The sequence below is a fragment of the Carassius gibelio genome, chromosome B9, assembly GCF_023724105.1.
Source record: "Carassius gibelio isolate Cgi1373 ecotype wild population from Czech Republic chromosome B9, carGib1.2-hapl.c, whole genome shotgun sequence".
Classification (NCBI taxonomy): Eukaryota; Metazoa; Chordata; class Actinopteri; order Cypriniformes; family Cyprinidae; genus Carassius; species Carassius gibelio.
Window position 1 is genome coordinate 2,203,940 of NC_068404.1, and position 27,366 is coordinate 2,231,305.

The window sequence follows — 27,366 nt, forward strand, 5'->3', positions numbered from 1 at the left end:
CAAAGTAAAACTGATTTAACCCAAGCTAAAGAATAAGAATGTGCATTTGATCAGATACAACTACACTCACAATTTAAGAGATGCATTATGTGAATGCTTGGCGAAAGAGATGTGTGTTTAATCTAGATTTAAACAGAGAGAGTGTGTCTGAACCCCGAACATTATCAGGAAGGCTATTCCAGAGTTTGGGAGCCAAATGTGAGAAAGCTCTACCTCCTTTAGTGGACTTTGCTATGCTAGGAATTACCGTTTTGTGACCTTAGGGTGCGTGATGGATTGTAACGTGGTATAAGGCTAGTTAGGTACGCAGGAGCTAAACCATTTAAAGCTTTAAAAGTAAATATAATATTTTGTAACTGATATAGAAGTTAATAGGTAGCCAGTGCAGAGACTGTAAAACTGGGGTAATATGATCATATTTTCTTGACCTGGTAAGGACTCTAGCTGCTGAATTTTGGACTACCTGTAACTTGTTTATTGAAGAAGCAGGACAACCATCTAGAAGTGCATTACAATAGTCCAGTCTAGAGGTCATAAATGCATGAACTAGCTTTTCTGCATCAGAAACAGATAACATGTTTCATAGCTTGGCAATGTTTCTAAGATGGAAGAATGCAGTTTTTGTAACATGGGAAATATGATTTTCAAAAGACAAGTTACTGTCTAATATAACACCCAGATTTCTGACTGTAGAGGAAGTAACAGTACATCCGTCTAGTTAAAATACACTACATTTAAAAAAAATGTGGAGTCTTTTGTTTTGTTTTTTAGTTTATGACAAATCTTCTTTCACTTCCTACGGCTGCATTTATTTGATCAAAAATATAGTAAATACTTGTGTAAAATGTAAAATGTTTTTTTATTTTAATTTATTTTATTGTATTTATTTTGTTTATTTTAATGTAATTTCTTTCTGTCATTTAAAGCTGAATTTTCAGCATCATTACTCCAGTCTCACAGCATCCTTCAGAACTCATTCTGATATGCTGATCTGTATAAATGTATTTATGTTTTATTTAGATTAAATGTAAATCTTTTTAACATTACAAATTTCTTTACGTTCTTTTTTGATCAAATTAATTATTTTAATTATTTGCCAGTTAGCCCATAACTTTCAATTTAATTACAGTAAATGTGATTTTTATAATTTTTTCACAAGCTGAAGGACTGAAGTCTAAATTATTTTCCCTGGAAACTGACTGAATCACACATGGTGCTGCAAAAACTAAAGACCACAATATTTCTTAAAAATCAACTGAACGTTACATGCAGAATAAAATTCCTTGTTTTGGGGGGAATTTTTGTTGTTGTTGAAAATTCCATGTCATTTTTTTATTGGCATCTGTGGTTAAAGCTCTAATAATCCATAATTGTGCTCTGGGTGTGTGTGTGTGTGTGTGTGTGTGTGTGTGTGTGTGTGTGTGTGTGTGTGTGTGTTGTGGTCGTCCTTGTCAAAGCTTTCACTGACTCTCAGTAATTAGTGCAATCATGACACATCCGAGGAGCTGTTTCTGTGACAGCACTCAACAGAGACAAGTGTCCCTGCAGACAGAGTTCAGCCCCAAACACACACACACACACACATTCTTTCTCTTTCTTCCAAGAGGAATTCATCTTTGGACAGCATGCACAATATTCACATCATCAGTGACCACAAAACACACACAAACTCTAGATGTTTACGAGTATTTTATAATGCAATTTTAACAGTTTAGAAATTAATAATGTATTAAGGTAATTTAACTCTTTAAACATATTTTTTTGGGACTTCTTTAAACATAGTATGGTTTACAGAGGCCAAATCACGTTTATCTCTCTATGAATTATGTGTATATTTATGTTTGGAAACTTATTAAGATTCACGCTTTAACCATCATCATGAAGTCTGCTCCTCATTAACTTACATTAGTGTTTCAAAATGCAAAATTAATAATGTTACAAAATATTTCCATTTCAATTAAATGCTGTTCTTGTGAACGTTCTATTCATCAAATACACATTCCTGAAAAGAATGTATCATGGTTTCCACAAAAATATTAAGCGGCACTGTTATTAACTTCCTGAGCATCAAATCATCATATTAAACTGATTTCTGAAGATCATGTGACACGATCGTGTGACACTGAAGACAGTATATTTTAGTCCATACATTGGACATGTATAAATGTGCCCTTATAAAATATATATATATATATATATATATATATATATATATATATATATATATATATATATATATATTGTGTGTGTGTGTGTGTGTGTGTGTGTGTGTGTGTGTGTGTGTGTGTGTGTGTGTGTGTGTGTGTGTGTGTGTCACAGTCATGGACTACTGTTCTCCCTCTCCTTTTGAGTTTTCCTTATTTGGTAATTTTCCTTTTCTAAATATTTTAGTGAAGATTACTCCCCACCTGTTTCTGTTCTTCTTATTCCTTGCCTTGTCTTTATAAACCCAGTCTCTTTAGTTCATGTTTATCGGTTCTTAAAGTATCATTGTGTTAAATGAAGTTATGTGTTTGTTCTTCGCCTTTGTGAACATTAAAACCACCTCCTCTAGGATTATAATCTGTCATCCCTCATTTGTAGGCACACACGTGTTACTATATATAACATTTTAATAAATTACACATTTATTTTTATAGTTTAGCAAGTGATGTCTTTATTTTTTTTTCCTCTCTCTCTCTCAATTTCAATTTTCAGTTCAATTTAGGTGAGCTTTATTAGCATGACAAAAACTGTACATTTTTATTGCCAAAGCAGTTACAGCTGGGCTGCTTACAAATATTGCACATATGTATTTACAGAAAGATAAGCATAATGGTAACATTAATAAAAAATAAAGCAGGTAGTTGCAAAATGAATGAGTGTATTTAAGTCAGAAATAAGTGAACACGGTCTCTGCTCGGGTGGCAGCCATGTTTTTTCTATGTCTGCTCGTCTCTATCATCAGCTTGTGTCCTCTGAGTCTGTATCTGGTCAGTGTGCTTCTCGGTTTTTTCTGACCATGTACAGATACTCTGCCATACTGTACTCTCTCTTTAGAGTCAGTTAGCATTATATTTTACTCTGTTGATGTGTTTGGGTTTGCCAGTGAGTGATGTAGTTCAGTTTGATTCGTGCAGTCATCTGACTGATTCTGATGTTGTGATTCAGAGCATCAGTAGATGTTAGTGAAGCATCAGGACTGAAGCTCTGGAGCAGCTGAGTCTTTGCTCATCTCTTGGTACTGCAGGGCTTTATAATGATATGATTGGGGCTCACTGAGTTTCAGATGTTTCCAAATTCAATCGCCCTTTTTTGTCTCCTTATGTTTAGAGGATGTTTGCCTAATGCTGACCTGCATGCGTTATTTGTTATTCTAAACTCTGCATGCCAGAAAATGAATAAGTGTCACTGGGTAATCTTAAAAAGACAGTTGTATCCTCAGTGTAGCAAGCAATTCTTGTTAGTATATTAAATGTAGTGAGCTACTTTTTAAAAGGGCAGCTCTATTGTAGCATAACTACTGTAAATTATGAGTAGTTTAAAACGAGTCTTTTCTCCAGCAATGGTGTGTGTGTGTGTGTGTGTGTGTAGAGTAGAGGTGGCTCTGTGTTTTGTTGTCTCTGTAATTAGTGCTGGAGTACTGCTAATGGCAGGCCGGGACAGACTGTGGCGAATGGCTATTCTTTTGTGTGAAAAGGCTGCTCCTTCACTCTCTGTTTCTTCTTTTTTTCTCTCTCTCTGTGCTCTGTCCATCCTCTCGGGATCTCATCATCTTCCCTAACAGTCAGAGTGGGATTTAGTACCCTCTATTCCCTCACCTTCTTCCTCTCCCTCTTCCCCTCTCTCTGTGTGTCTCTTTCTGATGATCTGGAGCCGTTCTACTTTTTAAGTTGTGTCTTTTTCTGACACTCATCTGTCATGTGCTGTCGAGAGCAGATATATCTGCTTTATATGGCATTTGGAGTGAATTTCTTCGATATATTTCTTTTTGGATCTATTATTGAAAATGTAAGCGTGTTAGGAACTTATAGCTGAGATCTCAACAGAACAGACAAATAGAAAACAATTATTGATATGTTTGACTAATTTATACGTGCAGACACAGGCTGTTTATATAAGGTTGTTGCTTTGGATTTCATGACATCTTAGGATTCTTAAGACTGATGTTAGCTCAGCAGTAACAGACTGGTGTGCACTAAAGTGGTTGCTGTTTAAAGAAAAAAAAAAATCCACAACAGTCTCCACAATTGATTGCACAAGGGTTAATAACAGAAGTGTGTTCACAAAAAAGAAAAACATATTTATTTAAATATTTTTCATTGTAGAACACATGGCAAGTAAAAAGTACATGATAGTAACATTATGTACTCAATAAATGTATATATTATATAAAACTTGAACTATTAATTTGTTAGTCTAACTGTATTGTTTCTAAGAAATAATAATAATGTGGTAAACTACAATAATAAATAAAATAAAATATGAATTGCATTTTTTTAATAAAATAAAAGCATTATGTAGCTGACCCACAGACAAAGGCAAATATTATAAAATATATATTATTTAATAAATATTCTGTAAAATATGAAGTAAATCTAAAATATTATTATTATTTTTAATTAAACATATTATTTTTTACGAAAAAAAAACACATTGTAGTGAGTTAATACTTATTTAATGGCCTCTAAATCTATCTATCTATTCATTAGTCTATCTAGACATTACTTTTAAGAAATAATAATAAAAGTTTTTACCAATCAACTAAAAGGTTTCTGTTCAAGAATTTTAATTGCATTAATTGCATATTTATTAATTAATTCTATTTGTTTATAAATTAATAAATCCAGACAAAATGGCATCATGTACCTGAACCACAGACAATGGTAAATAGAACTAAATATCTCTAATTAATGTATAGTTCAAGTATATATATATATATTTCATCTACATTTACATTTAAGGGCTGTATAGGCATAATAAAAAATAAGAAAGCACTGCTTAATTCATGTCTCCTGTCTCGATGGGAAGTAAAACATTCTTCAGAACATCTTATTTTGTGTTCTGCAGAATAAAGAAACTCATACAGGTTTGGAACGGCATGAAGATGAGTAAATAATGGCAGAAATTTCATTTTTGGGGGAACTATCGCTCCCTTGTAAAAGCCTGTGTACTGTGACTCCTAGAAGCCACCGGCAACCAGTCAGATAAAAACTTGTGATTTTTCTGTGCAACATGCATCAGATAGTCAGTGAGGATCTCTTTCAAATATCATAGCATAACACAGAATGTCACCCTGAAAACTGTTTTTTTTTCCTCTATCGTTTCGTTTTCCTAACACCTAAGATGCATTTCCTGAACTCTCTCACTCGCTCTGCTTCGGTTGCAGAGTCTGGGCTTTGAAAGTACCCAAAGCATCCTGGGTAATTAGCCATTACGTCGCTGTCACAGAGGCTTGTGCAGTCAATACAGAGATAATTTGGGCAATGGTGAATGACAGCGCTGTCCGGGCTACAGGGCTGATCAAGGACAGAGCCAGCTGCACCCGGCATCTGTCAGGCCCATGAATCACACACACACACACACACACACACTGGCCGGGCCACAGAAAATGCTAATCTACATCCTCAGCTTTCTTTTGTGCTTTCGGGCCTCTGCTCATTTCAGCTTCTCGATCATCTCCCCTCCTCCTACAGCTTTCTTCTCCTCAATCTCTCTCCCTTCACGAGAGGAAATGGCTGCTTACGCTCTGTCTCTACACTCTTACAGGCTTGTTACCGCTGGTGGCAAATGAATGACATTGGGATAGAGTCCTCTCAGGCCCAAGGAGAGCCCTTAAGTAATGGCAACAGAAGCAGGGAGAGGGAGAGATCACAGCATAATGAAAAAGCTATTTATTTCAGTAATAAAGACAAATGTGCCACATTGATTTCAGTTTGGCTAATATGAAATAGAGATGTCGGAGCTTGTTTATTGTGTTTGTGTGGTTGGAAAGAAAGTGTCGGGTAAGCAAAGGTTATTTTACTGTCCTGACATCAGTGACAAACACCATACCATAAGTGTTTCGAGATTTGTCTTGGTGTATATGGGTTTTTATGTTGGTCTTCGTCTTACATTATTTCAAGATAGCATGCAATTTTTTTATTATAATTAGTTAGGTTTCTTCTTCAACAGAAGTAATGCATTGTAATAATATTGTAATTACATTGTACTTAATGTCTGTGTGTTACTACTGTGATGGACTGACCTGCAGCCTGAGATGCCGATGCGGTGTAGGATCCCCAGATGCATGGATGATTTTGGAAATAAGGGAAATAAGGCCATGACTGATGCCTTGAGTTAAATTATTCTCCTAACGTTAGATAGTCACTATACATAAAAATCACAATGCTAACCAATGCACATACACAACTGTGCTATTATGAAGGCTGTCGATAGGACATGTTAATTAATGTGATTAGTTTTTTTTTTTTAAATGCAATATGAAATCTGGGTGGAGAAAATCAATCAGTCGTTAGAATATGTTTCAGGTCTATAATCACATGTTGCAGTTTGACTGAGGACTACCTGACCTACAGAATAACTGATTATTCAGTGCATAATCGCTCTCATGCAGCATAAACCGGTTTATGAGCACAAAAACAGCCAAAAAGAAATGTAGGACAGCGTTTTCTCCCTGGGATTACACTGTGCCACCAGTAATAATCAAGTAACAAGCATAACACGCTGATTGTTTTTCTTTTCCTCCTTTCATTGTCCCAAACATCATGACCTCTGTAATATTTAGGTGGTGTTAACCGTGAACCTGACAAGCATGTCCTCCCACTGCATTAGGAAATCCACTGGGATTCATTCCCACACGTCGTTCCTGTAGACGGAGGGAGAGGGATCTGCTCCAAACAGCATTTAAATGATAAGTGTCTCTCCATTACTGCTCTGGGATAAACATTTAAATGGCCTTTAATTAGCGTGTCCTTCCCGCTTGTCGATAGGCTTGCGCTAACCGCTCAGCACCTTAACGAGCCATAATTAAATTGGTTCAAGTCAGAGCTGGCAGGAAAGAGCCTGTCATTTGCAAACAGATAAACAGGGATAGATTTTGAATTTGACCTCAGCAAAATGATTGTTGGTTCAATATTGGGTATTAGCTGAAACAATGTAATGATTCAGAGTCTTAAAGCCGTAATAGGCAACAGGACAATGATTTAACTGACCGGGATAACTCTTCCTCATCAGAGGAGCCAGTCGATTCTCTGAATGTGAACCTACTGTTTACAAACTTCAGGGTAATGCACGTCAGATAAACTGATTGGTACTATGCTTTAAAAGAACAGTCTACAGAAATAAAATACAGTTCTGTCAACATTCAGTCGTGATCCAAACCCGCACAACTCTTTCTTCTGCAGGCGCACATAAAGAGAAATTCTGAACATATCATGATAGCTAGAAATAATAATAAAACATGTAAAGAGCCGCATCGTCCTTTTAACTTGTGCATTTCAGTAATTAATCTGAAGCCATGTGATGGTTTTGATGAAGGAACGGAGTAAAATTTAGATTAACAATAAGGACTGGTGTCAATATGAATCATATATGATTCATACTGAAGCAATACTGGTTGGCATTGCTCATCGGTTGTTACTAATATTTTGGAGTAGTTTTTATTTTTATATTTTCTGTTCCATTTTGTATTGTATTTTACATTTTGGTCAATTGGCAGCAAATTATATGAATTTGTACAATCTCATTTGTATGTTTTCATATGATCTGTGTACCAACCTGAGGCTGTAGGTTTATAGGAAGATAGTCTTTTTTTTTTACAACCAAAAAATAAAAAGCCAAAAATGCAAAAACGTATTTTGAGATTGAGTGGACTATACACTTCAACTGATCCAGTAGAATAAGTGCACTGATAATAAGTGCAAGATGCATTGGTTAAAAGTGTCTATTAGATGACCATTAATTTTCATATTTTCGGACTACCGTTTTGAATTAGTGCTACTGACCTTTCACGTGTTGGAATAATACTGTTTTCTAAAGTGCCCTGAGAAAAGGACACACTCATAATGATGCCTAATTTAAATAATACTCCATATTAGAATACAACACAGCATTGTATATGGGGTTTATTCTGACTCATTTTGACATTTACGCAGTGCTGGAAGGCCAGAGTTACATGTGCAGTTAAAGCTAGGTGTCAAGAGCTTAAATGTAAGCACTGTTTAAAAAGACCAAGAGCAATTAAGGTCGAAAAAAACTTTACAATGGAACTTAATGTCCTTGTTCCTTTGATCTGTGTCGCTAACTGCAGTGAAACTTTCTGTCCTAATTATCCATTTCTGCCCGTCAGTGTCTCTCTGTGTCCCTGTCTCTCTCTCTCTCTCTCTCTCTCTCTCTCTCTCTCTCATTATAGTCTCTCTTCTTCCATTTCTACATTAGCACAGCAGTCTGATATGCACTTAACTGTGTAGACGTAGAGAAAGGGGATAAAACAAGGGGAGAACAAAGTGAGGGACCAAGTAATAGACAAAAAGAGGACAAGAGGTGAGGAAGAAAGATGAATGAAAAAAGTAGTTCATGGAACAGAGGCTAATGACATGGGAAACGGTTATCTGCCCTGAAGGAGTTCACTCTTGCCCTGATCTGTTCATTACATTTACTATTTGTTTCTGCTCTCACTAAAAAAAGTTGAGGTGTTATTGCCAAAGATCTATCTGTTAGATATTTCTGAACTCCCATTAAGCATCAGTAAACTAACAAAAACACTGCGTGTCCCGTGCAGCTGCTGATTGATTTTGCTGGGCAGTCTCACGGCGGCGTGTCATTCGGTGTGCTGCCCGAGGATCAGATGTCAATTGCTGCATCGGGGGATGGGTTATCGGCCTCGGAGGATGAGGATTCGGCGGGGCTGCCCCCCTTGGGTGTTGTTGCTGCTGCCGAATCTGACTTGGAGTTGTCAGCCATGCTTTCCCGGGCAGCTGAGTATCGTGCTGGAGGCGACTACACCACCCAATTGGTTTCTCGGTGCAGAGCGCGGCTCACAACCTCGTTCTGCCCTGATACCTTTCTTCCCGGAGGTGCATGAAGAGGTGACGAAGTCGTGGATGGCCCCTTTCATGGCCAGAAGCCGCTCATCTCCCTCTTCCATCCTCACCACCCTCGATGGCGGGGCAGCCAGGGGGCACGTTGACATTGCCCAGGTGGAGAGAGCGGTTGCAGTGCACCTGTGCCCGCAAAACGCCGCCACTTGGAGGAATCGTCCGCGCCTGCCGTCCAAGGCCTGTAAGCTGCCGGCCGCTCTGGCTGCCAAGGATTACAGTGCTGCGGGCCATGCTGCCTCTGCCCTGCATGCTATGGCTATACTGCAGGTACATCAAGCCAAGGCGCTAAAAGCAATGCACGAGGGTGGTACCGACCCTAGGTTGATGCAGGAACTGCACACAGCGACTGACTTCGCCTTACGGGCGACGAAAGTCACAGCACGGTCCCTCGGGAAGGCGATGTCCATGCTGGTGGTCCAGGAGCACCATCTCTGGCTGAACCTGGCCGAGATGAGAGACATCGACAAAGCCCGCTTTCTCGATGCTCCCATCTCCCAAGCAGGCATGTTCGGTGAGACAGTCGAGGACTTTGACCAGCAGTTCTCAGCGGTGCAAAAGCAGACTGAGGCCATCCAGCACATCTTGCCCCGACATGATCCTCCGGTTGCCACCATTCCGTCATGTCCTCGACACCAACTCCGGCCAGTGCTGAGAGTTCTTTGAGGCTGGCGCATCGAGCCCCGCACAGGAGAGCTCTTCCTCTAGGAAGACGACCAAGCGGCCCTGACATGGGAAACTGAGAGAATGTGGGAGACTCCTCTTCAGAAGCTGGTGGAGACAGTGCCACACTCCACACGGACAACACTGCGGCTGTTTCATATATCAATCGACAGGGCGGTCTACGATCACTTCGCATGTCTCAACTCACCCGCCATCTCCTCCTCTGGGGTCAGACGTGGCTCAAGTCACTGCGTGCTATCCACATCCCGGGGGAGCTCAATCATGCAGCCGACATGCTCTCACGACAGCTCACCTGGACGACTCCATCTCCAGACGGTCTAGCTGATCTGGAGTCGATTTGGGGAAGCCCAGGTAGACCTGTTCGCTTCCCACGAGTCCTCCCACTGCCAGCTGTACTATTCCGTGTCCCAGGCCCCCCTGAGCACAGATGCACTGGCACACAGCTGGCCTCGGGCTCTGGCCTTATATCTCAAGTATGCGTTTCCCCTAGTGAGCATGCTTGCACAGATGCTGTGCAAGATCAGCGAAGATGAGGAACAGGTCCTGTTGGTTGCGCCTTACTGACCCACCCGTACCTGGTTTTCGGAACTCATGCTCCTCGTGAAAGGCCCTCCCTGGCGCATCCCCCTGAGGAGGGACCTCCTCTCCCAGGGGTTGGGCACCATTTGGCACCTGCGTCCAGATCTTTGGAACCTCCACGTGTGGCTTCTGGTGGGACGCGGCAGACCTAAGTGATCTGCCACCAGCAGTGGTAGACACTATCACTCAGGCTAGAGCCCCCTATAGGGCAGTCCTATGCTCTGAAGTGGAGTCTGCTCACGAATTGGTGTTCTTCTCACTGAAAAGACCCCCGGAGATGCCCGGTCAGAGTCGTACTTTCTTTCCTGCAAGAAAGGTTTGAGAGTAGGCTGTCACCCTCCACCCTGAAAGTGTATGTGGCTGCCATTGCAGCCCATTGTGATGCAGTGGACGGCCGGTCCCTGGGGAGGCATGACCTGATCGTTAGGTTCCTGAGGAGAGCCAGAAGGTTAAATCCTCCTAGGACACCCCTGTTTCCCTCCTGTGACCTCTCTATTGTTCTGGCAGGACTTCAGAGGGATCCTTTTGAGCCACTGGATTCAGTCGAGCTTAAGTTCCTGTCTCTCAAGACGGTGCTCCTGGTCACGCTCACTTCCATCAAGACGGTCGGGGACCTCCAAGCATTTTCAGTAAGTGAAGAGTGCCTTGTGTTCGGGCCGGCCTACTCTTACGTTGTCCTGAGAACCCGGCGAGGATACATGCCAAAGGTTCCCAACACTCCCTTCCGAGACCAAGTGGTGAACCTGCAAGCGTTGCATATACATGGACCGCACCCAGAGCTTCAGAAGCTCTGAACAGCTCCTGGTCTGCTTTGGAGGTCAGCAGAAGGGGAAGGCTGTCTCCAAGCAGAGGTTGTCCCACTGGATAGTGGATGCCATCACCTTGGCATACCATTCCCAAGACAAGCTGTGCCCCCTGGGGGTGAGGGCCCACTCCACACGGAGTGTGGCCTCCCCCATGCACTGACGCATGGCGCCTCTCTGGCAGACATCTGTCAGGCTGCAGGCTGGGCGACATCAAACACCTTCGCAAGGTTTTACAACCTTCGTGTAGAGCCAGTTTCTTCCCGTGTGTTGGGTAACAGGTAATTGGCAGGAAGGGCTGGCTGGGTGTCACGCTTGCTGTGCCATTCCCCTTAACATGGGTTGCGAGCGCCTTTCTTCTCCCAGTAGAGTTCCCCGGTCGAGCATCCTCCAGCACCCTCAGCAGTCTGTTGCCAGGCCCAGTACTGGTGTAAGCATGCCCAGAGCTCCGGTCAGCCCCTGTACTGGGCTAGGTGTCCATATGGCTTGATTCCATTCAGGTAATCCCATATGTGTATTCTTACACGGTAAGGTTTCCCTCTTGGGGAACCCGTGTCTTCCCTTGACAGAAACGCTCTGTCAGTCTCTTCTGGCAGCTGTTCCATCCCTACTCTAAGGTAGGACCTACCTCAGAGACCCATTCCATATGTAATACTGCCCCCTGGGTCAGTCCATATCAGTATCTCCACATGTCACCTCCGTACGGGTACGATGTGGTCTCCGTAGCAACCTTTTCCTAAGGTTTGCTTCCCCATCATCTTGCCAAGCACCTGTCGCCCTATTTATACCCGTTGAATTTCAGTTGGGTTTCAGGACCCATCATAACACAGAAACTGCACCTGCTAAAATTACAAATGACTTGCATCTTGCGTCAGACCAAGGCAGACTCTTTGGCTGAACATGATTCTTTCATGGACAGTGGTTCCACATGTTTGTACCATGTTATTTGGACATGAATAAATCAAGTTATAAGGACATGTCTACTTTTAGTTGAGTTTACTCAGTTTGCTTTAGTTCATCCTACATGAAATATCTGAGTAGAGATAATATTTTACATCATGTAGAACCACTGTCCATGCAAGTTTAGCCAAAGTGTTATAAAAATATTATTAAGTAAGATATAACATTTATTTACACATGATGTTAGTTGTTTGCAGTTTAAGGATGTTACTATGTGTACATCATGCACTAGCACTCTCATTAAAGTTGCTTTTTTTTTAAATTAAGTATTTTAGACTTTCTTTTGTCCAGGTCCTCAACCCAAACCACAAGCTCCACAATTCACCACAATGGTAACTCGCACAAAATACACCAATATAAAGTCTTTTAAAATGCCCACATAATAGAGCATTATACATGAAAAAGTCTCCTTATGATCACATTAACACTTTATTTCAACATTTTCTCTCCCCATATCCAGTCCTGTGAAAAGCATGATGGGAAGTGTAAAACTTATTTTGAGGTACTTGATTCTTTCAAAATGAAAACTTTATGTTAAACCAACGAGTGACAGTTTTAAGTCAGTTTAGCATGACACAATCATGTTGAAAAGAAAAATAGCCAAAATGCCATTAATTCAACATGAATTGTTCAGTTAGGTGAACAAAACTGAAAAATCATTTTTTTTTTTTTTTTGAGTGTATACTTGATCTTAGTGCTGCATTCAAAACTGTAGATCATAACATACTCATAGATCGATTACGAAACTATACAGGTATTCAAGGATAGGCTTTAAGATGGTTTAGATCCTACCTGTCCAATCATTACTACTTTGTTTATTTAAACAGGGAATCATCTCAATTAAATCCTCTAAAGTATGGAGTGCCACGAGGATCTGTCATCTGCTATTTTCAATATACATGTTGCCCTTTGGTAATATTATTAGAAATTAAAGGATTAGTTTCCACTGTTATGCTGATGATACTCAGCTATATATCTCAGCTTCTTCTTGTCCAGCATCTTCAATAAACAAGCTACAGGTAGTCCAAAATGCAGCAGCTAGAGTCCTTACCAGGTCAAGAAAATATGATCATATTACCCCAATTTTACAGTCTCTGCACTGACTACCTATTAAGTTTTGTATCAGTTACAAAATATTATATTTACTTTTAAAGCTTTCAATGGTTTAGCTCATGCATACCTAACTAGTTTTCTACCATGATACAATCCATCACGCTCCTTAAAGTCATAAAACGCTGGACTTTTGGTAGTTCCTAGGATAGCAAAGTCCACTAAAGGAGGTAGAGCTTTTTCACATTTGGCTCCCAAACTCTGGAATAGCCTTCCTGATAATGTTTGGGATTCAGAGACACTCTCTCTGTTTAAATCTAGATTAAAAACACATCTTATTGGCCAAGCATTCACATAATGTATCTCATAACTTTGTATTTCAGTTACGTCTGATCAAATGCACATTTTCATTTTTTTGCTTGGGTTGAACACATCATTTTTTGATCAGTTGGAACAGCGGCTAAGTTAATGGTTCTCTATTATCCCGTGGTAACTAGGAATTACACAAACTTCAGTCTGGATCCAGCCCTTACAAAGACCAGAGATGAATGAACACCTGAGAAGATGCCAACCCCCATGAGGACCTCAGATGACGCCAACCCCCACACAACATACAAAACTACCAAATTTTGCTAAAGGTTTGATCACAACATAAAATCGTTGCTGTTAATAGAGTTCACAATCTGTTTGATTACATAACATTAACTAGCTGCTTGATTTTTACTGTACATTTCAGCCATATGTACATCAAATTGAGATCACTAAATATATTGTAGAAACTTTAATTTTGTGTAAAGCTGCTTTGCTACGTCTTGCATCATGAAAAGCACTACACAGATTAACGTGAATTTAATTTAATATTATTTTATTATATGCACTATGTGAGTTCAATATTAGGCCAATGATTTTCCCAATGTTCTTTTCAAAATTAAGCAAAACTTGCTTATATATATCAATATGTAATGTCAATGGAGCCATGCAAATAAAATAAAAAAACAGAGTTTCCAACATAGAAAATAAAAATAATTTACTTAACCTTTCAGTTTGAGCAAAGTGCAGTACAGCAAACGTAAACATTCATCACTGGTAATTGCATGTATGTGTTATTCTAATATGATATAAAACAAACTGGTTGTGTATATATAATAGATAAAGATATTCTCGATGCAGTATTGCAAATGGCAGCAAAAGCCATGTTCTTTTAATGAATTAGCATGGTCTGTGTGGATGAGAACCTTCCTGTCTTCCCGGAGTAAAATCCAGCGAACAGCCAACCCACCCTGACATTACAGCACCTTATTAGAGTCCTGCAGGACCGGCCCCTACCTGACTACAACTCCACTCACCACTGACAGAAATGAGAAGCACCATCACGTTGAGTCAGTGTGTGTGAGTGTGTGTAGGTGTCGCTCTCCCTTAATTAAAGCCACAGTGTTCTCTTTCTGCTCTCGGTGTCTGTGCATATTGGGCGTAGGGGACACTGAAACTCATTATTCCCACATCCCAAACACTGAGGCTGTGTCAAGCCAGCATCCATCACCACAGTCCTGCATACAGTCAGCACAAAAAAAAACACACACACATTCGCGCTCACTCAGCACATTCACCAATTTGCAATTTTCCAGTGCGGGGTTGGCTGACATGTTTTTATTGCTGAAGATCACTTTCAAATGCACAGATCATGAGAGCCAACACTCGTTAGCCTAGTGCTGCTGACTCAGACGCTAACGAGGATAATTAACAGCGCTGTGTTACAGAAAGCATTGCAGGGGAGGAGGAAGCACTGCTAGTACTCAGTAACTGATGTGGAAGTGGGAAGATACACACCTGTGTTGCTGCTTGGAGTTGCTTGCTGTGTTGAAGAGTTGAAGTGAGCAGGAAGGAATCAGGTTTTCTTCAGATGCTTGAAATAAAGTTCATTGTACTATGAACTCAAAACTTCCTCTTTTCTTCAAAAAAAAAGAGCATTTAAACTAATAGTCATTCAGAACATCCACAATTGTCCATCATCCAACAGATGAGTTAGTTCAGTTATCTAGCACATGTACTTAGCCTTTGCCTGTTCGACGGTCAACAAGTTTGTCCATCAAGTCACGAGAAGGTTGATCATTTTATTTAATATTCACTTAAATTATAATATGTTTTTTATATTAATGCAACTAAGTTTGCACTTGTTATTTTTAGTATATTATTCCCTTAAAATGTAAGCTAAAGTGTACTTCTTTTTTATAATGGTCTTCAAACTTTTTGAAAATTTACATCAAACTGTCCCACAAAATGTGGCATGCTGGAACTTAAAAGTGTTCATTGTACCATGAAAATGCTCCAAAAAAAAAAATCAGAACTCAAAACATCTGGGCATTTAAACTGAAACACAATCATGATTTAAAAATTGGTAATTTTCTGACATCAGATGAATGAGTATGCATATATATATATATATATATATATATATATATATATATATATATATATATATATATATATATATATATATATGCATATATAAAGCCAACATCCACAATGCTTATTCAGTGTTTAAAAAAAAAACACCTTGTCTGTGGCCGTGTAGCACCTGCTCCTAAAAAATTAGGTATAAATTTTATATATATTTCATATTTTGTATAAAAATTATAGAACCATGCATAATAAAATAAAATTTAATAAAACAATTAAATTAAATGTAAAATATTAATACTAATAAATAATGGTTCAGGTATGTTTATGAGCTGAACCAATACCCTGGGCCCTCCAGGAACAGGTTTTGACACCTCTGGCCTATACAGCATGTTTAATTAAGATCATATCGTATGTAGTTAGCCTGTTTTCTGCTGATAGCAACTACTAAACTGTTAACATACGATATACTCAAATATAATTCTTCAGCCGAACTTGATTTTTTTATCATGCATGGCTAATGCAATGTTTGAACCATTGGTTAACTCTACTCAGATACTTCATATAGGATGAAATTAAGTGAATTATAACCTAACCCAGCTAACTGTGTTACACATGTCATGAACTGATATATCAGCATACATTTTCCGATTTTACATTTACCAGCAACTACCAAAGGCGTTTTGCATCTGGTCATAAAAGAAAGTGACTCTTATGCCACAGCTGTTTAGTGCTGTCTAAGTGCTCTAGTACTGCTCTTTCACAACAGCTAACAGATTGTGTGAGATCTAATGTTTGGGACAGCTGTTACCATTACACTTGCAGTAGCAGCACTTAAGATGATGTCTGCTTCGACAAAGAAACCACCGCAAGCTGTATTATGTAAAGTGAGCTATCATACATGGACAGCAAACAAAAGATGTCACTCAAACAACAACAATCCAATAGAAAGAATTGTTTATAAATAATAAAGCATTGTAAGTTCATTTTAGTAATGACTGAGTGGTCATTTTTGATTTATCAGTGCACGTTATTTAAATACAATCATTTTTTTTCTCTTTATAAATGACTTTTTGACTGATGTTACCAAGTCAGCTTGCAAAGGAGTTGACTTCTAAATATGAACTAAAATATACGTATACGGACGGACAGGACAGATTTAGTTTTGTGTGTTTTAGAAGTAACTACAATAGATTATTTACTGAAATGAGCAGGTCTTGTGAAAATGATGCATCTAATATCTACTACTCTGGTTCCTGGACAGTTCAGCATGAGATGAATGTGTTGAAGTGTGTGTTGGTTTGACTGTGACTGGGCTCTGTTCATTATGTGCTGAGACTGGGGCAGGTCTCTCCTCACAGCCAGGATGAGGGTATTAAAGGAGAGCGTCTGACACCTCTCTAATGAAAAATAGAGTCCTCCTGAAGGTTATGTAGCGGCCCATGCTGAAAATCCTGCTTCATTTCACTCTCTCCCTCTGCTTAGGTCAATCTAATTCTTTCCTCCTGATAGATATTTTCTCTTAAAGTTTTCTGTAGGTAAGTGTGTGCCAGCCTCATCACACGGAAACACTCGGGTTTCTCTGCTCATGCTTTTTCCTCAGCGCTATCAGATAAGTGCACTGTGGCTAAATATACTGAACGAGAAGGGTGTAGAAAAAAAATTCAGTCGGAAATTCCTTGTAAATTTTCCAAACAATTACAAATTAACTGCAAGTAACACACAATTTTAATAAATTCTGAAGAAAAAATTAAAAAGTAATTTATTTGTAAAATTTACTTCAATAATCTTAGTTTAATTAAAGATTAAGTAAAATAATAATACTTAGTAATATATAAGTAATATAAACGTATTTTACTTCAGTTATTTTCCAAGGCAATATTTCTCATTTAGTTTAAGTTGAAGTACTACAATAACTAAACTAAAATAAATAAAAATATCACACTTTATTTTATGGTTTAATTCTTGCTATTAACAAATATTGCCTATAATTTTTGCCTCGATAAACTCCTAATTTGCTGCTTATTAATAATAAGTAAGGTATAGTTGTTAAGTTTAGGTGATTTAAGGATGTAGAATATAATCACGCAGAATATGTGCTTTATAATCATTAATAAACAGTCAATATGTTAATTATAGACATGCTAATAAGTACTAGTTAATAGAGAGAATTGGCCACTATGCTAAAGTGTTACCAAATAAATAAATAAAAACATATATTATTAATAAAAGAATAATAACACAAATTACAAAACACACAACAGAATTATTGAAATGTTACCAAAAATGCAAGTAAAAACTAAAAATAAATAAAAACAATCCAATTCAAAATTTGAACAAAACTATAATAGTATGATAATGATACACAAAAAAAAAAAATACTGATGCACACCAAAATACAGAATTATTGAATTATGTATTAATACATTGTCATTCATTTATTGTTTATTTGCTTAGTAAGTAGCTGTATAAAAAGCGAGATAATGTACAGTTATTGCAAAAATAAACCCCTTCAGGTTGATTCAGTTTGTCAGCTGACTGTACATTATCCCGTATAAGTAGATCATATAGTAGCAAAAATTAGATCACTCCCTTTATTAATTAAACTCATGTATTTCTTTCTATCAAAAGAACAAACCCAGGGAAGCGGTGGAAAGATTTGGAGACGGTATGTGAGCGTGACAGAAAGAAGGATGTCATTTTCTGTGGTACTCAGCAGTTGGATGATGTGCGTGTCTTTTTTACAGTGCAGACAGAAGTAAGAGGTCATGCTTTGTGTGACCCCAGACACTGACACACACACACTGAGCCCACAGAGCCCCGGTCACCCACGCACGGCCTCATGGGACGCCCTGTCATCCTCACATACTCTCAGTCTCCCTCTCTATCTCTGTTGTAAGTGATCACTGATGGACACAGAGGAAGTTATTTTACGTTATTTTCTTTCTAAAAATGATTTCTTAAAAATCCAATCAAGAAGAATGAACTGTGGTGAAGTGATGAACTGGTGCGTAAAACATCTCACTGCCGCTGTCAGGTGTGTGAGCTGCCCTACACGCTCTGCCCTTTGCACAGTGTGTTTCACACACACACACACACACACACACACCACCTCTGTCTCATGAGCATAACTACAGCACTGCTGATGACACTGTACCAGTGTCCCTGCCCAGACACACTCATTTATATGTGTGTAAAAGAGTGTACAGCAAGATCTGCAGGAAAGAAGTGGAGGATTTGCTCTCTCTCTCTCTCTTTCTGTGTGTGTGTGTGTGTGAGAGAGAGAGAGAGAGAGAGAGAGAGAGAGAGCCACTGATCATCATAATGACTCAACATGATAAATAAATGATAAGTATAAGAATGTCCAAGTTAACGAAAAAGAAACATCATTTTAAATCTGGTTATGGTACTTAGAAATGTCAAATTGACATATAATGTTTTATGTAATGCTTTTAAATACTCATATTGAGTACTAGATTTATTTTCCTTTGTTTGGGGGTTAAGGATAGCCCTATTACACAAGACAGACTGGATTAATCTTACCACATAATGAAAAAGTACAGTTATATTTACTGAATTTAGAGATTTGTACATGGATGATTACATTTGTCACATTATGCCACACAAAAATAAAGTGCATAAATAAACACATACATACATAAAATAATACTTTTTAATCAGAGAAAAAAAAAGCTTATAATTCGTATAGACAATGAGATGATGACTTGAAGACTCTGAAATTCAGAAATAAAATGCACGACAATTTATATTAAATTTATATAAAATAAATTCTGGAATAAAAATAAAATTTGAATGAATTTTGTTTCAGAGTCTGAGGAATCTGGAATAATCTTGAAAAACGTGTTGTCTGTATGAACTTGACTTTAAGACACTTTTTTTATTCTGTAATAAAACGTATTAAAAACATTTTATTCCAAAAAATAAAAGAAATAAAATATGATCTTTTAAAAGTTTTTTTTTTTATATAGATGTGATATTAATAGAAGGGTTGTTTGTGCAAGGAGAGGATCTCCAAGAAGAGGTTCTGTCCTGTGATCAGTGAGAGTATGGGAAGACTGTTGGGTCTTAAGTATCTCAGCAGGGAGCTAAACTGTGTTTATGATCCAACAGCACTCGTGTGATGCAGCTAATACTAGCAAAGACCAACTCTCTCGCTCTCCTTTTGTTTCTTCCACATCTCCTACATGAGATCCAGAGAAATGCAGGCTTTTAAACATGGTTAATTAAACCTACTCAGAGTCCTGTGTCTGAATATCATTTTTATTGTAGTTTATTTAATTCTAGTTTTTAAGACTGAAGCACCTGCAGAGGCAGATTACACACACAGTCTGTGGCACAAGTTACGGTTCTGATCCGTGTACATGCATGTGTTTGTACCAGTGTGTGTGTGTGTGTGTGTGTGTGTGTGTGGATTGTTAGAGCTGTTTTTGAAGCACAGACTCCACTTGTCAGATTATGCCACATTTCCATTTGACTTTCATAAGCTGTTTACAGCTCACAGGCTGAGCAAAGAAAAGGGCTTCGAGTGTGTGTGTGTGTGTGTGTGTGTGTGTGTGTATCCCGCCAGGGTCTTTTACATGCTGTATTTTGTATGTCAGAGTTGATGGTTGGAGGGATCACTATAAAAACAGTCCTGCTGTTTCCTTTCCGAACATTTTTGTTTGTTTCTGGTTGTTTTGGTCCTGAGGTAAAAAAAAGAAAGAAAGAAAAAAAGGATGAAGTGATATTGAATCCTAAATCCGTCCACTTTGCATGTGCAGTGAGAGAAAGTGTTTTATTCCACAGATTTACAATTTTCTGTCATTTTGGAGGATAATTACTAATGATGGGAAGGTCACTTTGGAAATGTAATATGATACAGATTAAAAGTTATCCTATTTAAAATATAATAAGTAGAGTGACTGTTTCAAGTACTTTATTAAAGTAATGTAACGGATTACATTTGATTACTTTTCTAAATTTCTAACATTTTCAATCAATTTTGAGACATTCAAAGCAGGCAGGGTTAACTAGAGCAGTGCTACTCAACACTGATCACTGTCAGACTCTCAGAAGCCTTCATCACTTGAATTAATTGAGATTATAATTTAATTTAAAACGCAGCCACACAAACAAAGTTTAAACACAGATTTAAAATCATGACAAGAAATTGTTTAATTGCTGTGATATGGTTTTTGAAATCAAATATTTGCATAGCTATGACAGAAAACACTGGCATCTAACAATGCATTGGGGAAAAGGAAATAAAAACAGTACAAATATATACAAAGATTAAAAGAAAGCATAAACCCAAATATGTCAAAACAGTTATCCTAATTTACCCATTTTGGAGCAATTTATGAAAGAAGTCAATTAAATCATGTGGGTGGGTGTGAAAAACACATAGGCCTATATATTTGTCATTAAATGACGTAACAGCTTTACATGTTATACTCATCAACACTGAGAACTACTGCGGTATTTTAGCTACACTCAAGTGTAAACAAACTCGCAACAGGTCGCCTTCATTGCGTTTGTTTCCAACTCTGTTATAAGGAGCTAATGGGACTGTGTGTGTGTGTGTGTGTGTGTGTGTGTGTGTGTGTACCTGGAGGTTGTCTGTGCTCTGCTGGAAGCCCGACGAGGGGCAGAGATCAGAGCCTGGTGTCCTGGATCTCTCCTCACTGGATTAACATTTATCGAGCGGCTAAACCGGCTTCACTCGCTCCAGGACAAAGACACAAACGTAATTGCCGTGTCTGTTTCGCGAGCTGATCGCCAGTGTTCCCAGCAAAGCCCGGCTAATAGACATTTCATTACGGATTAGAAAGTCTCTGTTACAATACAAATTAAAGAGGCTCTGATCTTAACCTCTGGGTCGAGCGGCATTACGCCTGAAGTTTAGGCTGCAAGGTGTGTGAGAGGCATATAGTGCGTCTTCGCTGAGCGTGCAGTTTGTATTGATTTTACGATGGGCTTATATGATGATTTATGGAGAGCTTGTGTCAGTATTACAGACTGAAGGACACACAATATCATCTTCAACATCATTAAAATTCAGATGCTTCTCTGGCCTGCTCATCAGACGCTCGCCACACATGTACACAAGCCTTACACATGCGCACACACAGGCTACACAAATACACGCACGCGCGCATGAATGGTCTCTCACGGTAAAATGCACGCGCACGAAGTCCACACATATCACACTAGGCTACTTGCAGAATATCAGATCTGGTTTACAGGTGATTTTAAACATATAGACTCATTCCTCAGCCACTGTGGGTTGTGTTAGTTTATCTGGGTTGTTTTCGTGCGTCTTAAAGCCGCCATTGACAGAAGCGGTGAAAGTGTTTGAGAGGCCGTCGTGTTGTCTTTCATCTGCCGCTGGATTCTGTGGTGCACTAGAGCCCCCTGTAGATCAAGAGAGGTACTGCAGACTACAGCGGCGCACTTCTCTCATCAGAACACAGAGGATCACTCTTGGTGTTGATTTAGACCACGATAAATACCGAAATTAAGCGGTAAAATTATATAATTATATCTACGATGGCTTTATAGCCTATACTGATTTGAACTCAACATCAATAACATAACTACAAACTATAATTATAAATAGATGTATAAATTAAATAGCCTATTATAAATAAATGAATGATGCAAATGATAGCCCAACATACTTCTATGAAGATAGTATTGCTTCCTTGGCAATACAAATAGACCTTTATCTTTTCCCATTTTACATATTGTGCATTTAGTAAAGTTGTTTTTGTTTTCAGAAATATTGTTTTGCGAACATTCATATCATCCATTAATAATAATATCCTAATAATAATAGTTTTTATATAACATCTTTAAAATAGCCAATTCATAAAACGGGACAAAAGTAGAAGTAAAAAACGGGACAAAAGTAGAAGTAAACGAATGGACAGAAACCGCAAAACTGGCATGAGGAATGTAGGTTCACAGCTTATATAGTAAATACTTTAATATATATATATATATGTATGTATGTATATATATATATATATATATATATATATATATATATATATATATATATATATATATATACACACACACACACACAACTAAAAGCATTATTGACATGCAGGTGCGTAATGAGAAGTGTTAAGCATGCAAATGAATAATATGATGAGTACTCTCCTCACCCTAATTACTTAAGTAGCTATTAATTTCAGTCTTGTACCATGATTATTAATCACATTAGTGCACCCACAGTCTTCTTCAGAGGGGAAAATCAGGCAGAACACAGTTCTGTCACTAGGGAATGTGGCAAAGCACAGAGCACAGTGCCATAAAATGCTTACAGTTAAAACATTTGCATACTTATTGTTAAATTATATTTATCTTAATGCATTAAAAGCTACATTGAACTTCAAAAAACAGTAAGGCCCAGAGCACAATCAAAGGATGAGGCGAAGTTTCCTGGAATTACAGATGTGATGCTGTTTTAATGCAGTGTCTTCATGCAAGGTTTTTTTTTTTTTTTTTTTTTTTTTTTGAAAGTTTAAGCCAAAGGCCCAGCACATTATTTGCAAAAACGTGAACGCAAACGCTTCTACACAAGCTCGAATTCGCGCGCCTCTGAACAGCGAAGTTTGTGGCGCAGTCAGCCCCTGCTGGTAGACGCCGTACACCGCAATATGGGTCACGTACTTAGGCTTGCATTAAAAACCTATCTCTGACGAAATAAATTTAGGCCTTACTGAACGCGAAAAAAATAAAATAAATGAATGAATAAAAAGTATCCGAAATATGTATCCTAAATATTTTATTAGATTAGTCTAATGTTTCATTAATTCCCAGTTTGAGCTCATGATATAGCGAGTCAACGTCTTGGAACTAGTGACTCTTGATGTCCTCCGAAAATTAAACAACATCGCGTTGTCGAGAAGCCATTTTGCTGGCTCCTTCCTGCTTTAGTCACGTGGCATGTACTGATCAGGTGACTGGCTCAAAAATGTCTCCATCTATTCATTGCACCTCACAAGTAAACATTTGTGAATGTGTTATTTTCGTAAAGTGTGATTCTGGATTTACAGTGCTTTCAAACATAATTTTAAATCTAACTCGTGACCTTTGGCACCGTCCTTTAGCAGTTGAACCATTTGATTTTTTTATTTGATTTAATTGTTCTATCTCTCCTGCTCCATCTCTCACTCCATCCACACTGTGACATGACAAAACTGAAACGATATGGTTCTAATCAGCAAAGCTGTCTAAATGTCACTGTCTGCTGAAGTCTTCTGGATCTCACAATCTCATCATCTTCAGGTCAGCAGAGGACAGAGGGCAGCGTCCGCACACTGAGGTCTGGCCATTTCTGCATCTGAACTACAAAAAAAGAAGAGAAGAGGATGAGGATGAGGAAGAGAGAGAATCAGTATGGTGACACGGTAAGTGCTCTCCGACTGTGACTTGGCGACTGGAGGAGATTGTGGGAGAGAAGAACAGAGAGAAACTTTGCAAGTTTCAACATTACTTTTTTTAAACATTAATGACCCAGTTTACAGTTAAGGGTACTATTTTTTTATTATTATTATTTTTTAAATAAATGAATGTTTTTATTTAGCAAGGATGCGTTAAATTTATCAAACGTGGGAGTAAAGTCATTAAAAATATTATAAAAAATTATTTACTTTTGAACTTTCTATTCATAAAAGAACCCTGAAAAACATTTTATCACAGTTTCCACAAAATATGAGCCGCACAACTGTTTTCAACATTGATAATGATCAGAAATGTTCAAAATCAGCATATGAGAATGATTTCTGAAGGATCATGTGAAACTGCAGACTGGCGTAATGATAATGATAAATCAGCTTTGATCACAGGTATGACTTACATTTTAAAATCTATTTAAATATATATATATATTATATAAATGCAGCCAGTGTTCTTCCTTTTAAAATATATAGCAATTATTCTAAGAAAATCAACTAACTGTCTACACATCTTTATAGGCCTAAATGTTGTTTCTAAAATAAAACAATGGATAAAATCAACAGGAGTAAATACTCTAAGCTTAAAAAAAAAAAAAAAAAAAAAAAAAAATTGAGTTACTCACAGTCTATAAAACAATATTAATAATAATAAAAAACATTGCTCTCTGGCCACATTTTAAGACCATACGAACTGACAGATTTATTGCTGAATGCATTCAGAGCAAAAATGAGGTTTTCTCCATTGCAAATCCCCAGTGGCTTTGACCTCAGTTCCTTATAAAACACTCTTCATACAGGATTGAAGATCCGCAAAGAACCTCTAGCTTTAATGTTTTTTTTTCTTCTTCTATATTTTGTATGCTACTTACAATCAATAATCCATATAACTTTTCAGTGACAGAGCAGGTTTCCAACTCTTCTACTATTTTTGCCTCAAGCAGTGAATGCAAACAGTCCTACAGACTCTCTCAGACAGCAAAAGAGAAGGAGTAGGGATGAAAAAAACACAGATTACTAAAACCATCTGTAATTATTTAGCTTTAAATGCACACAGTGAAATGCTAACACATGCATGCGCTAATGCACAAATATCTCATTGCACATAAATCTATTTGTGCAGTAAACTAAAGGCATCCACCCTCCCATGTTAGCTCATAATGATGCATAATGCACCCTAAACTCTGGGTGTGCTGCACACTGTGTGATTGGCTGATTGTAAATTTATGTTTATATTTGAGACCGGTTATGGCAGACATGGGTGTGATTAGTCTGCAGCATTCTAGTTCTTACCAAAGCCACCGAATATGGAGGATACAGTGAGACAACAGCAAACGTCTTTGTACGCTGTATGAATTATGAACAGAAAAGTAAGGTAAAATGGGTCAGTATGAGTGAGGAAATGCTCTAAAATACTGAAATATAGTGAAATTATCATATAAATTATGCATAAGCTCCTCAGATAGAGGAAAATGTTTACTCGCATGAATTATTCATTGTTTATGTTTCATTAGCATTTTTTTTCTCTTGAAAACAAGAAAAGTAGATAAGAGCGAGAAAAGAGAAAAAGACTGGTGCCATTTTATTCCTCTTCATATCTAAGAGTAAATGTCTGTGAGCTAAACCTCTGGTGATACTGTATGTACGTGAATGCTGTTGGTTTGCATCTGTCTTCGGGTCATTGGCTCAGACTTAATAGCGGGTGAATGGTTGGAATATGACATTAGATTTATGATGCTGCTGTGCTGTCTGTTGTTTGGAGTGATATCTGGGTCCATCAGCTCCTGGACTTCATTACAGCACAATGACAGACCGTCTGTGCTCTGATAAATGAATATGCCTCATGCCGGACTTAACATGCAAGCCTAATGTCAGGCTGAGGTGCATAAAAAGCCATGTTACATATCTGAATAAGTAATGTCTGGATTGGCAACCATGAACCTGGTTAGGAGAATCTCAGTTGGCTTACCAAACATGTTATAAGATGGTGATATTGTAATTACACAAATCCTTCACGAATGCATTATGTGCATACGTGTATTGTGTGTATTGGCACATAAAAAACACATGACATTTACTGTACTTTAAAGGAATATTTCACCCAAAAAATAAAAAAATGATGAAAAAATAAAATACTTGCTTCTGGCTGAAATGCATGTCCTCTATGCATAAAATTGCTTTCTCCAGTGAAAAGGTCATCTTTTCTGAATCAGGTGAGAAATATGCAAATCATTTACATTTGAAAACAGTCCAAAACAGCTCTAAACAAATATGTGGGAATTTTGATGTGAGACGACAATGGGGGATGGACTTTATCAAGGGAGGTTAACAGACTTTATATATATCGATAACTGCCTTATATTTAATTCTAAAGCAATAGTTTGAAGTTAAAAACCTCTTAATGATAGGTTATGTCTTACAAACACTCCACATGATGTTAATTGATGGACAAGAGTGGTGTGGATTATTGTGATGTTTTTATCAGTTGATTGGACTATTATTCTGACGGCACCCATTCACTGCAAAGGATCCATTGGTTAGCAAGTGATATTAGAACCTAAGGGTGAGTAAACGGTCAGCAAATTTACACTTTTGGTTAAACTGTTTCTTTAAAATTGCCATGAAATGAAAAGTTATTTTGTAAACGCATGTTACAAAATGTTATTTTAAACAAATCTTCCATATATTTATTTCTTTGAAAAAATCTTACCTTGTAAAATGCAATAACAATTTCATGTTTTTATTTCATTGGATTATGATTATATTTCGGTTCTGTCTGTAAATATCTAGTGACTCTGCAATGTTATTACTAATTTAATGTTTTTATAAAACTCAGGCAGTGGCTGAAAGCTCTTATGGTTCATCTGGTCTCAGTTTAATAAACACTTTGTGCTTGCAGAAGGACAGTGAGGAGATGTGTGTCCACATGTGTATAAAAGTGTGGAAGTTTGTCTGCCTTGTGTCAACAAAGTCCTGCGGTGTCTATATGACAATCTTAGTACACAACACAAACACGCACATGCTAACAAAAATGGACATGTGTATGACACACACATACAACACTTGCTTGAGTTAAAGTTCACACTTGACCCTTATTCCCTATGATATTTTTACTGTCACCACCACAGATAATGTGTGGAACATCTATGCGTGTCTGGATAGCCTTCCCTGATTGGAGAAAAAAAATGATTCAGTGATTTAATGCATTTAACTCAAAGAGAGAGAGTGAGAGAGAGAGCATCTGTTGGAGGAAATAAAAGCTTTTTTATGCTCATGTAGGGAGGGTCATTAGCATAATATCCTCTTCTGTAAGGTGAACGCAGAATAGTAATTGGCTTGGCCTTTTCTCTC

At 37.9% G+C, this 27,366-nt stretch overlaps 1 long non-coding RNA gene across 1 annotated transcript; it reads right to left on the minus strand.

Annotated features, from left to right (window-relative positions):
• Positions 1-19,817: 19,817 nt before the first annotated feature.
• Positions 19,818-22,446, minus strand: LOC127965560 (uncharacterized). Its single transcript, XR_008155331.1, has 2 exons — positions 21,159-22,446; positions 19,818-20,253 (listed from the first exon to the last, which is right to left on the minus strand). It is a non-coding gene; the product is annotated as an uncharacterized LOC127965560 (long non-coding RNA).
• Between the last annotated feature and the right edge of the window lie 4,920 nt (positions 22,447-27,366).